Here is a 13,681-nt window from a genome sequence, read left to right on the forward strand (position 1 = left end):
TTGAAGAAACAGGTATATTTGACTTATAAAGTTTCTCATAATCTGAATTTTGCAGATTTTTTCCATCTTAATCCCCTAGTGCTGCTATTACAAAATACCCGAGACTACTACTACTGTTTATAAATTATGTGGTCTCGGGTATTTTGTAATAGCATCGCTCACAGTTCCGAAGGCTAAGAAGTCCAAGACCAAGATGCCAGCAGATTCTGTGTCTGGAAAGAGCTGTTCTTTGCTTCCAAAATGGTGCCATGAACACTATGTCCTCTGGAGGGAAAAGGGAGCCGAACAAGCTCCCTCCAAGGGTTTTTGTAAAAGCACTAATCTTATCGCAATGACAGAGCCTTCATGACTTAATCACGTCACAAAAGGTCCTACTTCTTAATACTGTTGCATTGGGATTAAGTTTCAGCATGAATTTTGGAGGCACATGCATTAAAGCCACAGTACTATTCTAGGGTTTTATTTAATAATTTACAGTAATATTTCATACATGGCAGTATGTATTATATTAACTATGTTTTCTTATTTTTGTATTTCTAATGCTCTAGCGTTAGTGGCCTCTCTGAATGAGAAGAGACTGCCCCTCCCAGGCCCAGCAGGACATAGTAAAGGACTAGCCCAGAAGCATGCCTTTCACATGTAGACTAACCAATCAGAGCTTATACTCTGAAGCACCTCTTATCATCAGGCTCTTAGGCAGGAGGCAGTATTCCTCTGCCCTAAGTACCGAGAACCAAGTCAGACAACCAAACGCCACCACTATGGTCCAGCATTTGCCAACATTCTTCAAACAACTCAACCTCAACTCGTCTGCTTTGCCTTCCCCTTGCAAAACACAATAAAGGCTCTGGACCGTGCTGTCCCCACACCCCTTCTGCTTCCTGACCAAACCTGGCGTTTCTCCATGTGGTCCTGAATGCTGTGGTACACCTTCTCCTCTTGTGCAATGTAAATATAAAAGTCTCTCAATGGCATTAGCTTCTCTACGTTGTCACTCAGTCACCTCTACAAATTAAAATCCCACGGGTACACGACACATGTACTTCTATTAGAAAGCATGTAATGTCTTTTCTTACTTTTGGTGACGTTAGCAATCCTTGCTTCCAATTATTTATTTTGCTAAGGGTTGTAAAATGGTGATATTCTAATTCTGTCATTTTTCTTCATTTATTAGCTAGAAATAATTTATAAAGGGAAATTTTCATTACTTATTTGGTTCCTTTGGGTTATAGTTTTTATTGGAAAGTCAGAAAGAATACTTGATTTTTTATCTTTACTTTAAGCCCCTAAAGTGAGTTGGCTTTCTGGTGTCCTTTCAAAGTGATGAATAAGGTTTGCTGTGGTGGTGATGGTTGTGTAGGTGCATTGTGATCTCAAGAGTCTACACATATACGCCTCAGTACCTTAATACATTTCTTTGTTGTTATTCTCACTGATGCTTAGATTAGTTTTGGTCAGTGGAGCCTCTTTAAGTTGGCTCCCAAGTCCTCTTGTCATGACCCTAGTAGTTGGGAGAGTTTCCTTGCTCTAGAAGATGACAAAATATTTCTGACAATCCTGTAAATTAGGATTCCAGATCTGGAATCAGCTCTTTCTCCAAGGAGCCTTTGTTCATTTCAGTAGGAAATGGTACTTAGAGAGTAAATTTAGTTACATTGTGGAACTAGGGATCCATACGTGTAGGTTTATGTCTGGTCTCTTTATTCTTGTCTCAGTACCTTACCATCTTAGCTTCCACAGCTTAAAGTCCACGAATTTTTAGAGTAAGTCTTTTTACCTTTTCTTCTTAAAAATTCTCTTGAATAAATTTGACCCTTTGGGAATGACATGTAAATTTAGAATTAGCTTATTAAATTTCATGGAAAAAAATTCAAAAATGTTTAAGCATGTCACTGATGTTATAAGTGAATGGTAGGATAAATGATATCTTTGTATTATCCCATCTTCCTGTTAATGAGTATGCCATATTGTTCCTTATACTTGGATAATTTTTATATCTTTTAGAAATGTTTTATAATTGATAGGAAGTTTTGGCTCATACTTTTTATGTTTAACTTAGAGTATGTGTGTCTGTTGTGGATCTTTTTAAAATATTTTATACATATATCATGTATACTTTTCCATATTCATATTATAGAAAATATGTTATATAAATATTATATATACTATATTTATAATATATAAATAATATATACTTACATTTTATATTTAATATATATATTATATAGTACATATATTTTCTGGGAATGTAAATTAAAAGTATATTATACTTTATAAAAATAAATGAGCTTCTGAGAAAAGGAAAATCTGGCAATCATCCTGAGAGTATATAAATACAAAGAATAAGAGTAAAAACTGGTCAAATCATTATTTCTCAAAGTAACAAAGCAAAAAATAAACTCCTTGATATCTGACTGTCCAGTCTGTGGGAAAACAGCAGTGGTGAGTCAACTATGTCACACTGATGATGAATAAATGAGACTGGACGGTATATGAAATGTGATTTACCTATAGTTTTCCTACCTAGAGTAGGATCTGGAAAAATGTTTCTCTACTAGAAGAAAAAGAAAGCAACATATAGTGACAAATGCTAGAGAGGCCACTGAGAGTGGTAGGTCTGCGGACAACCGGAAGGCAGGGTGTCACAACTGCTACTCAGTGACAACCACTATCATGCTGCAAGAATGTGCGCCCACTATAGTCTGGTCCTCTGAATTTTCAAAGCAAACCAGGAATTCAGCTTTTGTGAATTCTCTTGAGTTGTAAGTTTTGGTGACAAATTCGAATATTTTAAGAACATCTTTTGACTGTATAAAACATATATATAGGCTGTTAACGGTTTGAGGGCCACTTTTCTGTGATCCCTGGATTAGAGATCAGGGCTCAGAAATCAATAACTCCAAATGTGGCCTTTTAACATGCTGACCTCCTCCACCCACTGTCTCTCCTGAAACCTTTATCGGTCTAAGATTCATAATTGTTTTTTCCTCTCCCTGTAAAACCAAGAACGATGCCTGAACAGAACCTTTCACAAGGCAATGGACAAACTAATTTCTGTTTCCTGAGCCATTCACTCTCCCTAGTAATCCCCTTAACAGAATTTCTCTTCTTCCCTCAGGTAATCTGTTTTGCCAGGAAAGTATCTAAGCTTCTGAACTGCTTGGGATGATGGGCATCCCTCTGTGATTCTCCCCATGTGCACATTATATAAATATGTGTGCTTTTTCTCCTGTTAATCTCCTTTTTGTGAGCTGATTTTTCAGCAACTCCTCAGAGGGCAAAGGGAAAGTCTCTCTTGGCCCCCAGAGGGTTTTCTAAATAAGATGATAATTTTTAAATTTTAGTATTTGGATGGTTGGAGTACTTTAGTCAATAGAGACGAAAGAAGTAAAGCCTCACTTAACTTTCCCTTTGCATTTTTTTTTCTTTTTTCAATCTACAAATTCCTCTTTTCCACCACACTAGCAATTCTGAGACACTCCAGTAGGGGGCACCCATCACTCCATTTGAGGATCTCTGCCACCGCTAAAGATGGAAATGTGCTGCTTTCCTTAAGTTGTGTTGAGATAAGAAAAAGGTAGACTAGATAATCATATAAGCACAGACTCTGGAGTATGGAAAAAGTCTTGGAAAGAATTAATTCCACCCCAGGCTATGTAGGTGAGGAAGCTAAGTCCCACAGACGTTGAGTGATTTGTTCCAGGGCACATCTTAAATTAGCGGTATGGGTTGCTTTTTAGGTTTCTAATAATTTTCAAGTTTGGTGTGGCAGTGTACAGTTAGCCGAGCTAGTCACGAGATTGCATGAACATCCCAGGGAAATGCTAGTTTTTTTTTTCCCACTATGCATAGTTAGGGTTTAATTAAATTTAATTATTTATAATTATCCAAGTAGAGATTGAATATGCCATATTGTCTTTACTGTGCTTGAATAAAAATATGAAAGGCCTGTGAAGGCAGTAATTGAATAAGAACACAGAGCCTTGTATGTGTAGTAATTACACTATAGTTTCCTGCTAGTTTTTTTTTTTTAATTGCATTTTAGGTTTTGGGGTACATGTGAAGAACATGCAAGATTGTTGCATAGGTACACACATGGTTTCTAACACTACTGTTGGAGGTTTCCCTAAAGGACCATTCCCTCCTTATCATAACTCTAGGTAGAATTATCCTTTTTTAATACTATAGGCTTATTATAAAAATTGTTTATACATAGGTGGTTGTGTATGTGTACAAAACAAATATTGAAGCTTTTAAACAATCAGTATGAAAAATAGTAGAAAGTAAGCTTCTTTATTACCAAAAGTAATTAAATGCCATCTAATTTACTGGTGATTCCAGGTAAATAATAATAGTACACGTTATGATTTCTTGAGTATTAGTCCATTTTCATACTGCTATACAGAACAGCGGAGACTGGGTAATACATAAAGAAAAGAGGTTTAATTGACTCACAGTTCAGCATGACTGGAGAGTCCTCAGGAAACTTAGTATTATGGCAGAAGAAAATGAGGAAGCAAGGCAGCTTCCTCACAATGCCACAGGAAAGAGAAGTGCTGAGCAAAGCAGGAAGAGCTCCTTGTAAAACCATCAGATCTCGTGGGAACTCACTCACTATTATGAGGACAGCATGGTGGAAACTGCCCCCGTGATTCAATTACCTCCACCTGGTCTCTCTCTTGACACATGGGGATTACAGGGATTTGGGGAATTACAATTCAAGATGAGATGTGAACGGGGACGCAAAGCCTAACCATATCACCTGCTATGTGTCAAGTGATGCTAAACACTGTAAATTATATTACTTGCTCTTTTTAACATGCCTAACAGGTAGCTAGTATTCTTACTGCAGTTTTGGTGATCAATTCAAATTTATAGATGGGGAACTGAGGCTCAAGTGATTAAGTGACCTTGGGTTTGACCCGAGGCCTCTGACTTCAGAGTCTTTAACATTAATATCTATACGGTGCTGCCTACCTAAGTAGATGTTTCAGATGATATTAGCTATCTAAAATTCTGATGAAAATCACTCATCATAGTCTTTTAGAGGATTAAAGAGAGTTTACAAAACTGACTGTTCTTCATTCCACATTTCCCTTGGAAGTTCTGATGCTTGATTTCCTCAGTGCAACATCTAACTAGTGACATTGCTCAAACTTTTGGCTTCTGTTTCTATCTTAGCACGTACTTCATAAAATGTAGTTTGAAGTGAGACCCCTTACAACGAGAGTGAAAAGATCCAAGAAAGCAATGCTGTCAAAATGAATAAGTATCGTAAGGGACTTTTTGTGAGCATTAATGAGGAAATCATCTGACACTATGTCATACATTTAGATCCCAGTTAAACACATGATATGCAACAGTTGCCTATAAAATTTGAACATGCTATAGATATTGTAAAATCCCAAGTTTAATGCTTAATGAGAAGGAGCTGTTGTCTGATGTCAAACAGAGTAATATTGCATTTTTGAGAAATCATATCTTTGTCTTTCTCTATGAAAGTAAAATTAAACTGTAATTGGGTATTGGGATGAAAATTGTTTCCTGTTGTCTCAGCTAATACTTAGAAATTTAAGTAAAGGCAATTAGTTGCGGTTCACTCTCACAGGCAATAGAGCAGATTGCTAGACTGGGATTGAGCTGGGAAACTCTGACATACAGCCTTCTTTAAACCTTTGCTGGTCACTAGTATTTGTCGCCTTCCATCTTCAAGAGTATTCACCAACTTAAGTGGCTTACATATAGAAAAGATTGTGTCATAAGTTTTTTGCTCCCAGGTTTTTTCGGTTTTTATTTGTTCTAAAATAAATTGATTTGCATGCTCTAGGTAGTAGTATGTACTTTCTACTTTGCTACACACTCACTATTCCATATTATATTAATTCTAGCTGTTTTACTCACTTATTCTTCTCTTGGTCATTAAGGTATTTGATTTGCAACCCTCTTTTATGGTCTAACATGTATAAAGAAATGCAATATTGGATTTTGTTTGAGCAGAGTGATTATGATACACTGAGAGCACAAAGGAGGAGATAATTCTTCACAGATTGGGAAAAACTTCAGGAAAGGTTTCAGTAAAGAAGTAGCCCTTGAATTGTCATTGTAATCACCTGATGAATTCGTCCTGCCAGACAAAACCAGTTCACTGAGACTGTGGTATTGCAAAAAAGAAAGAGTTTAATGGACATGAAGCCAACCATGTGGAAGATAGAGTTATTACTCAAATCAGTCTCCTCAAAGGCCCAGAAGTTGAAAAATTAGTCAGAAGTTTTTCAAGAATAGTTGGATGGGCAGGTGGCTAGGGAGTGGGGAATGCTGATTGGTTGGGGGTGAAATAATAGGGGTGTGGAAAAATGATTCTCGGGCACTGAGTCAACCTCTGGTTGGGGGTCACAGGACTAGCTGATCATCAGAAATGCAAAAGTCTGAAGCAAAGTCTCAAAAGGACAATCTTAGCTTCTACAATAGTGACATTATCTACAGGAGTAATTGAGGAAGTTACAAATTTTGTGACCTCCAGAGAAACGGCTGGTTATTGTTAAACTATATCTTAGCAGCACTCAAGCTCCCTTCTAACTCTCACCTTCTGGCCTTTCGCTAGTTTTACAAAGATGGTTTAATTTTGGGAAGAGCTATTATCATCCTTGCTTTAAGGTTAAACTGTAAGTAAAATTCCTCCTAAAGAGGAATGACCAAGAACAGCTTGGAGGTTAGAAACAAGATAGAGTCAACTATGTTAGAGTTCTCTTACTGTCATAATTTTGCAAAGGCAGTTTCAATATTAAAAGAGGAATAGGTATTTCCTAGGTTTATGGGGGAGGGGAGGAGGTTCTGCTGGGTATAGAGAGCATATAACTGAAGATGAAAACTCAAAGGAGAGAAGGGGACCATCATTATGGAGGCAGGTAGGGGCTGAATTATGGAGACCATGAAATGTCAATTGAAAGGTGAGTAAGTATTTTCATTGTGCACTGTGAATAATATAACCCTAATTTCTATTCCAAATATGTGCATGATCAGACATGGACATAGCAGAATTATGGCTTGGGGGTAAGAAATGGGTTGCTTACAGTCTGATCATAGTTTCCTGAAGATCAGAACTGGAAAGGGGCATGAGAAGGAAATGATAACTTTCCTTGTTATCTTTTGGTGAGGAAAATATTCTATCTAGACTAGGATATTGGTTACATAAGTCAAAACTCATCAGATTGTAAATTTAGGATCTGTTACTATATGCAGTAATACCTCAGTGAAAAAATTAGAAAACAGAAAACATTGTTATGTAATAATGATAATAATAACGGTGCTTTAAAGTTATAAGTGAAAGTCTCTCAGGGTGATGACAGTTTGACTTTTTGTAGTATTGGGTTATGTTTGCAATTCTTCTTTGTCAGATATTTTCTCCTCTCTTCAATTCAAGCAATTATTACCAGAAAAAAAATATTCCAATGAGAAAGTAATCTATTTTCAGTTACAATTTTTTATAGATGATATTTGGCAGAAATATTAATTTTTGTATTCCAGTCTTCTATCCAGTGGGTGCTACTTAAACAACATCAACCTCAAATAATTGAAAAGTAAATGTTAAACATTCTGAGAACTCTTAAGCAGAGAAATGTACATATGAATAAGAGGAAGGCAGATATCACCGTACGATTGGTGTGAAGACATTCTTACTTTGTTGTGCCAAGCAGTTCATTTGACTGACTCTGTCATAGGCTCACTGAGAACTCAGTTTCTGTAGTTGTATAGATCTGAACTGGCAACTTAAGTGTAAAATTTAGTAATTGTGCAATATTGAACATGTTATAGAACTTCCTGAATTAGTTTCCTGTTGCTGCTGTAAAATGACAACAAACTTAGTGACTTAAAACAACACAGATTTATCATCTCTCAGTTCTGGAGATTATAAGTCTTAAAATAAGTAAGTAGGGCTGTGTCTTCTCTGGGGAAACCAGGGGAGAATTCATTACCTTGCCTTTTCTGGTTTCTAAGATTACATGCGTTCCTTGGTTTGCAGCCTCTTTTGCCATCTTGAAAGCCAGCAGTGGTTAGTTAAGTCTTTATCATGCTGCATGACTCTCATTCTCCTCTCTCACAGTCAAGTCCTCCCTATTTTCCTCTTATATGGATACGTCTGATTACATTGGGCCCACTCAGAAAATCCAGTTTAGTCTCCCCATCTCAAGGTCTTCAACTAATCACATCTGCAAAGTATGCATATTCACAGGTTCTGAGGATTTGAACACTGACATCTCGATGTGTCATTATTCAGCCTATTACAACTGTCATCAGTACAATAGGAATAATAAGACCTACCTTATGGGGTTACTACTATAAGGATTAAATGAACAGTGTCACTGCTTGGCACATGTAATACATTCTGAGTAAAGTTAGTTTTCTTTTTAATTTTCAATTGTGCCAAAATCTACACAAAACTTACCTTCTTAACCTTTATCAAGTGTACAGTTTTGTACTGTTAAGTACATTCACATTGTCGTGCATATAATCTGCAGAACTCTTTCTTTTTGTAAAACTCTATACCCATTCAACAGCTTCCCATTCCTTCTCTTCCCCCCAGCCCTGGCAACCACCATTTTACTCTATGTCTATAAATTTGACTATTCTAAGTATCTCAGCAAAGTGGAATCATACAGTATTTGTCTTTTTGTGACTGGCTTATTTCATTTAGCCTAATGACCGTAAGGTCCATACGTGTTGTAGCATGCGTCAGAATTTTCTTCCTTTTTAAGGCTAAATTATATTTTATTGTTTGTATATATCACAGTTTGCTTATCCATTAATCCATCAGTGAACAGTTGCTGCTTCTACCTTTTGGCTACCATGATAGTGCTATCATGAACACGACTGTACAAATAGCTCTTGGAGCCTCTGCTTCTAATTCTTTTGTGTGTATACCCAAAAGTGAAATCGTTGGATCATGTGGTAATATTTCTAAGTTTTTTAGAAACTGCCATTTTATCTTCCATAGTGGCTGCACCATTTTAAGTTTCTATCAACAGTGTACAAGGTTTCCAGCTTCTCCATATTGCCACCAATACTCCTTTTCTTCTTCTTTTTTAAATAGCAGGTGCCCTGATGAGTATGAGGTGATATCTCATTGTGCAAATTTAGGTTTGGATATTAATAATGATAAACGCTGCCATCCTGAAGAATGGTGGTGTAACCTCAGGCAAGTTACTTTGCTTCTCAGAACCTCGGGTTCTTACACTGAAAAAGGGGATAGTAATAATTTGCAGTACTGTAGTCAGGATTAGAAATAAGAAGCAATGTATATAAAGTACCTACACTTACTAGAAATGATAAAAATCTGTAAGAACAATGGCAAAGTTTTTAGGGTTCTCCAAAGAAACAAACCAATAGGAGAAATATGTATCTATTCCACACATATATATATAAAGAGAGAGGCAGAGAGAGAGATTATGAAGAATTGGCTCATGTGACCATGGAGGCCGAGAAGTTCCGTAATTTTGTATCTGCAAGTTGAGACCTAGGAAAGCTGGTGGTATCGTTCAAAGTCCTGAGAGCCAGAAAGCTGATAGTATGGATTCCAGTTAGAGTCTGAAAGTCTGAGAACCAGGAATGCTGAAGGCCAAAGACTCATGTTCCAGCTCCAACAGCCAAGCAGAGAGAGAGCAAGTCCAGTCTTCCTCCACGTTTTTATTCTGTTAAGCTCCTCAGCTGGTTGGGAGGGTCATCTGTTTTGCTCAGTCTTTCAATACAAATGTCAATCTCTTCCAGAAACACCTGTGCAGACATACCCAGAAATAATGTTGAATCAGATATCGGGGCATCTCATGGCCCAGTCAATTTGACACATAAAATTAACCATAACAACAACCATCAATATGATGATATTTAAGGGAAAATAAAGGAGAAACTCATCCTTGGTAGAGGGCAAAATAATTTGAGCTGACTTTATTTTGAAGATTGAATAAAAGAGATTCTACTAGCTTAATTTCACTTCTTAATTATTCTTTCCTTAAAATTTTATGAAGAAGTTCAGGATTTGCTTTCTTTCTCCTCATTCCTTTGAATCATGATACTAATTTAAATCTTCTTACTTTGTGCCAAATAGTGTATTTCTTATGTTAAACTCATTCAGTGAATCCTAGAGCAGACTAAACCTATATAATTAGTCTTACTAAAAGCCAGAAAGTTAGCTGTCAATGCCTCTATTTAACATGGCATGTGATGAGCATGTTGTAAATCCAAACCAAGTCCCCAGTGTGACATGCTGGTAATAAGTTCAGATCCACTGTGTAATTCTTCAGCATGACATTCATGATCCAACAAAAGAAAACTCACCTATGAAAGCAGATTGTTTTTGGTGTAGAGGTGTGAATGAGTAAAATATGAATATTTGTGTGTTTAAATTACAGTGTAAAAAACCTGTTTTTTACTGGGGGTCTATTTCTCTTCTGGTACAAACATATGTTTATACATGGAGACAAATTGTTTGGATTCAAATACTGGGCCTTTCACATACTGGCTGTGTCTTCTTAACCAGGTTACTTAGCACCTTTTTCTTCAATTTCCATATATGTAAAACAGGATATAAATAGCACGCCCCTAAGGATTGTCAAATATCAGGTTGAAGAATGAACTAAGTAAATTAATACATGTAAAATCCTTGAAACAATGCTTGGCACATATAAAGGCTGTATTAATACCTGTTACTATAGCTGTAGGCATTTAAAAATATAACATTATAACTTGTCACTTCACCTAGAAGGTTGTCCAGGTGTTAAATGATGGATTTAGACAAGCCAGACACCAAGTTTGTGTTCTATCATTCTGCAGCTGATTTAGGATTGAGGATGAACTGCTGTATTATCCGGATACAAGAGTTATGAGTTGTCTGACTGCATACTCAGTCTAATACCAGAGAGAAGCCAAAAGAATGAATCATTTTACTAATGAAATATTAAACTTCTGTATGTTTTACTAATATCTTGGGCAAAAGACAGTTGAGCACTAGCTGCTGAACAATGTCTGCAGCTCTATAGGGTGCACATGCAGGATTCTGGTTAAAAAACTAAAAATTCTTGCTGCAAAGCAATCTAAAACTCATGAATTTTATGTTCTAATCATATGGGCAGTGCATTGTGCTGTATAATCTATCTCTCTCAGCATAATACAGTAAGCTGGTACTTGTAGGGTTACCTGTGGCCCTTGGCATTTAGTTTATAATGGATTAGTACCACATCTAATGTTTTATGGATAAAAAGGTATCTTTCTTAAATGGTTAAAGTGGTGTACATGACATAAAACAATGCCAGATAGTAATAGAAATTGATTTTATAAATATTATTTCTTTAGTTTCTGCCTGAACACAGCTTATAAAATGTAAAACGTGTGTAGTGGTTTCAAAATCTTATCTGTGGAAAATGTACTTACCGAATAGGTGATGGATTTGGGGGAATTTAGCAGAATGTTTGCCCAAGTAGTTTGAATCCAGAATTCTAAGTGATGATGACTGGCAAGCCTTTGGAGGGTCTCTCTTCCAGCTCTGTTGTTTTAAGGACGTGAGAATGGGGTTCTGGAGAGGTTAAATTATGTAGCCAGTGTTGCATGACTTCATAGAGACAGAGCTAAATGAGAACACTGGTGTCCAGTTCTTTCCACAACATTACATTTTATTTTATTCCTTTCTAACTTTCATGGACTTGAGGAAGTCAAAGGAATCACTGCATCCACATCCCTTTTTAATTCCACATCCAGGCGATAATCCACAAATACACTTACCTGAATACGATTACAGTTTCCTACTAAACTCCAGGCCTCTCTTCCGGGCTGTTGTTCTTGCCGGCAACTCTGTCATAAGACATGATTTTTCTTAAGGGCTGAAACAGGTAACATTGAGAGTCAACTGACAGCGGTCCAAAGCCCTGAAGTCACCAGTTAACATCCATGTATATTTACATATATATTTATTTTAAAATTAGTGTTTCAGGCGCAGTGCAAGTCTGAACTTTTCCCACTGACCTCATTTCGAAGGGAGAGAAAAAGAATTGTTGCAAAAATTCAGCACAGTGGAAAAGGACTCATAACTGGCTTAAACTGCACTGGCCAGTCCGTATTACAACAGTCTATACCCACAGCCCCCTGTGGCATGGGAGAAGGTCACCATAGGACATTTATTCTGCAAAAGTTGTCACGTGTCATGTCCTGTAGTCCTGTTATTGTGACCACAGTTGATTGGTGCATGGATCTATACCTCAGGAAACCCCATTTAAGCAGACACATAAGAAATTCTTGGTTTGTCTTGAGAAGCATATCCCCTAGAGATGTTTCAGATCAAGGATAACTGATCAGACCTAATCAGCTGTGAGCTGTGGCTAAATTATGAGAATGGTTGAATTACCAGCACTGGGAACAAAGGGCTCATGCTTCAAGGACAACAGGTTATCTGAGTCACTTAAACTGTAAGATGACTAAAGCAGTAAATATTTTTTGAGCACCTACTGTGTGCTGGACACTATTCCAGATGCTTGAAACACATAATAAATGAAGCCCTCACTTCATGTAGTTTCTTCTTAATGGGGACAGAAACAGACAATAAGATACTGATACGATACATAAATAGTGCTATCACTTAGAAGGTAGTAAGTGTTCTACAAATAAAAAAAGGTAGCGTTTGGTAAGGGAGGATCAAGAGAATTCATAATGCTGATAGGCAGAGTTTGTAATTTTAAACAGAGTATGCAGAGCAGGTAATACTAAGATGTTTGAGCAAATAGTTGAAAGAAGTGATGAAGTCAGCTATACGGATAGCCAGTAGATGATGTCCCACTGTTCTAATTCACTTTTAGACTTGCTATATTGAGTTGTATGAAAGGGGGCCCATTGGGAAGTTGCCTGTGGCACCAATCTGCAAGGGGTGTTAGAACAGCACTAAAACTATAATAAGGTGTGCTCACCAGAACTTCTGTCAGAAAGAGTAACATATGTGGTTGAAAGGAATTCTTGAAAAAGGTGTTTAAGGTACAGGTGAGATCCATCTCAAGGGATATCAATGTCTCTTGGACATTGTATTCAAATAATTCCTAAACTCACTTTTAAGAAGGAAAAGTTTCTTTATCTATAGGCTTTTATTTGGGGGATGTTTCCCTTTCCTGGGTGGATTTTGCATTTTGGAGTCAGATCTGAATGTCTTTGGAAAATTGTACAGAGATTAAGCCCTGCCACTGAAGTCTGTCCTTTCTTCTTCTTCTTCTTCTTCTTTTTTTTTTTTTTTTTCTAAGTAACTCTTAGCATCTTGCCTAGTATTGGAGAACACTGGGTTGAAGGGGTGATATTGTTAGACTGCATGAGTGCAGTGGGCCTGTTGCTATCCCACCCGATTACTAGCTCTGTGAATGCATCCCTCAAACTGCTGGGCTTTGCCCTTAACAACTGTCACAACTGCCCTTGGACACTGGAGCTACTGGAGCTGCCATTCTTTTGAAATTTCCATTCTTTTCTTCTCAAGGCTACCTTTACCTTTGTCCTTCCAGGGTGGCTTGTAGCCTACATGCCCTGGGGTGGGATATAAGTCCAGTTCCTTCATCTCAAGCCTGTGATGCCCTTGAGATTAGGCCAAAATCACACTCTTACTTAGCTTCTTCCCCTTTTCCTATCCTGCTTCCCCACTCCCTTACTGGTTTTTTCTAAATCA

At 37.2% G+C, this 13,681-nt stretch overlaps 1 long non-coding RNA gene across 1 annotated transcript in view; it reads right to left on the reverse strand.

The window, feature by feature from the left end:
* Window positions 1–4,967: 4,967 nt before the first annotated feature.
* The window catches only part of LOC141580892 (uncharacterized), a 433,710-nt gene continuing 424,996 nt past the window's right edge, over window positions 4,968–13,681 (reverse strand). Inside the window, exons 3-4 of the long non-coding RNA XR_012513340.1 lie at window positions 11,770–11,867; window positions 4,968–9,768 (exon numbers count right to left, since the gene is read on the reverse strand). This is a non-coding gene — a long non-coding RNA (uncharacterized LOC141580892). The remainder of the gene's footprint in view (window positions 9,769–11,769; window positions 11,868–13,681) is intronic.

The sequence above is a fragment of the Saimiri boliviensis genome, chromosome 1 (assembly GCF_048565385.1).
Source record: "Saimiri boliviensis isolate mSaiBol1 chromosome 1, mSaiBol1.pri, whole genome shotgun sequence".
Classification (NCBI taxonomy): Eukaryota; Metazoa; Chordata; class Mammalia; order Primates; family Cebidae; genus Saimiri; species Saimiri boliviensis.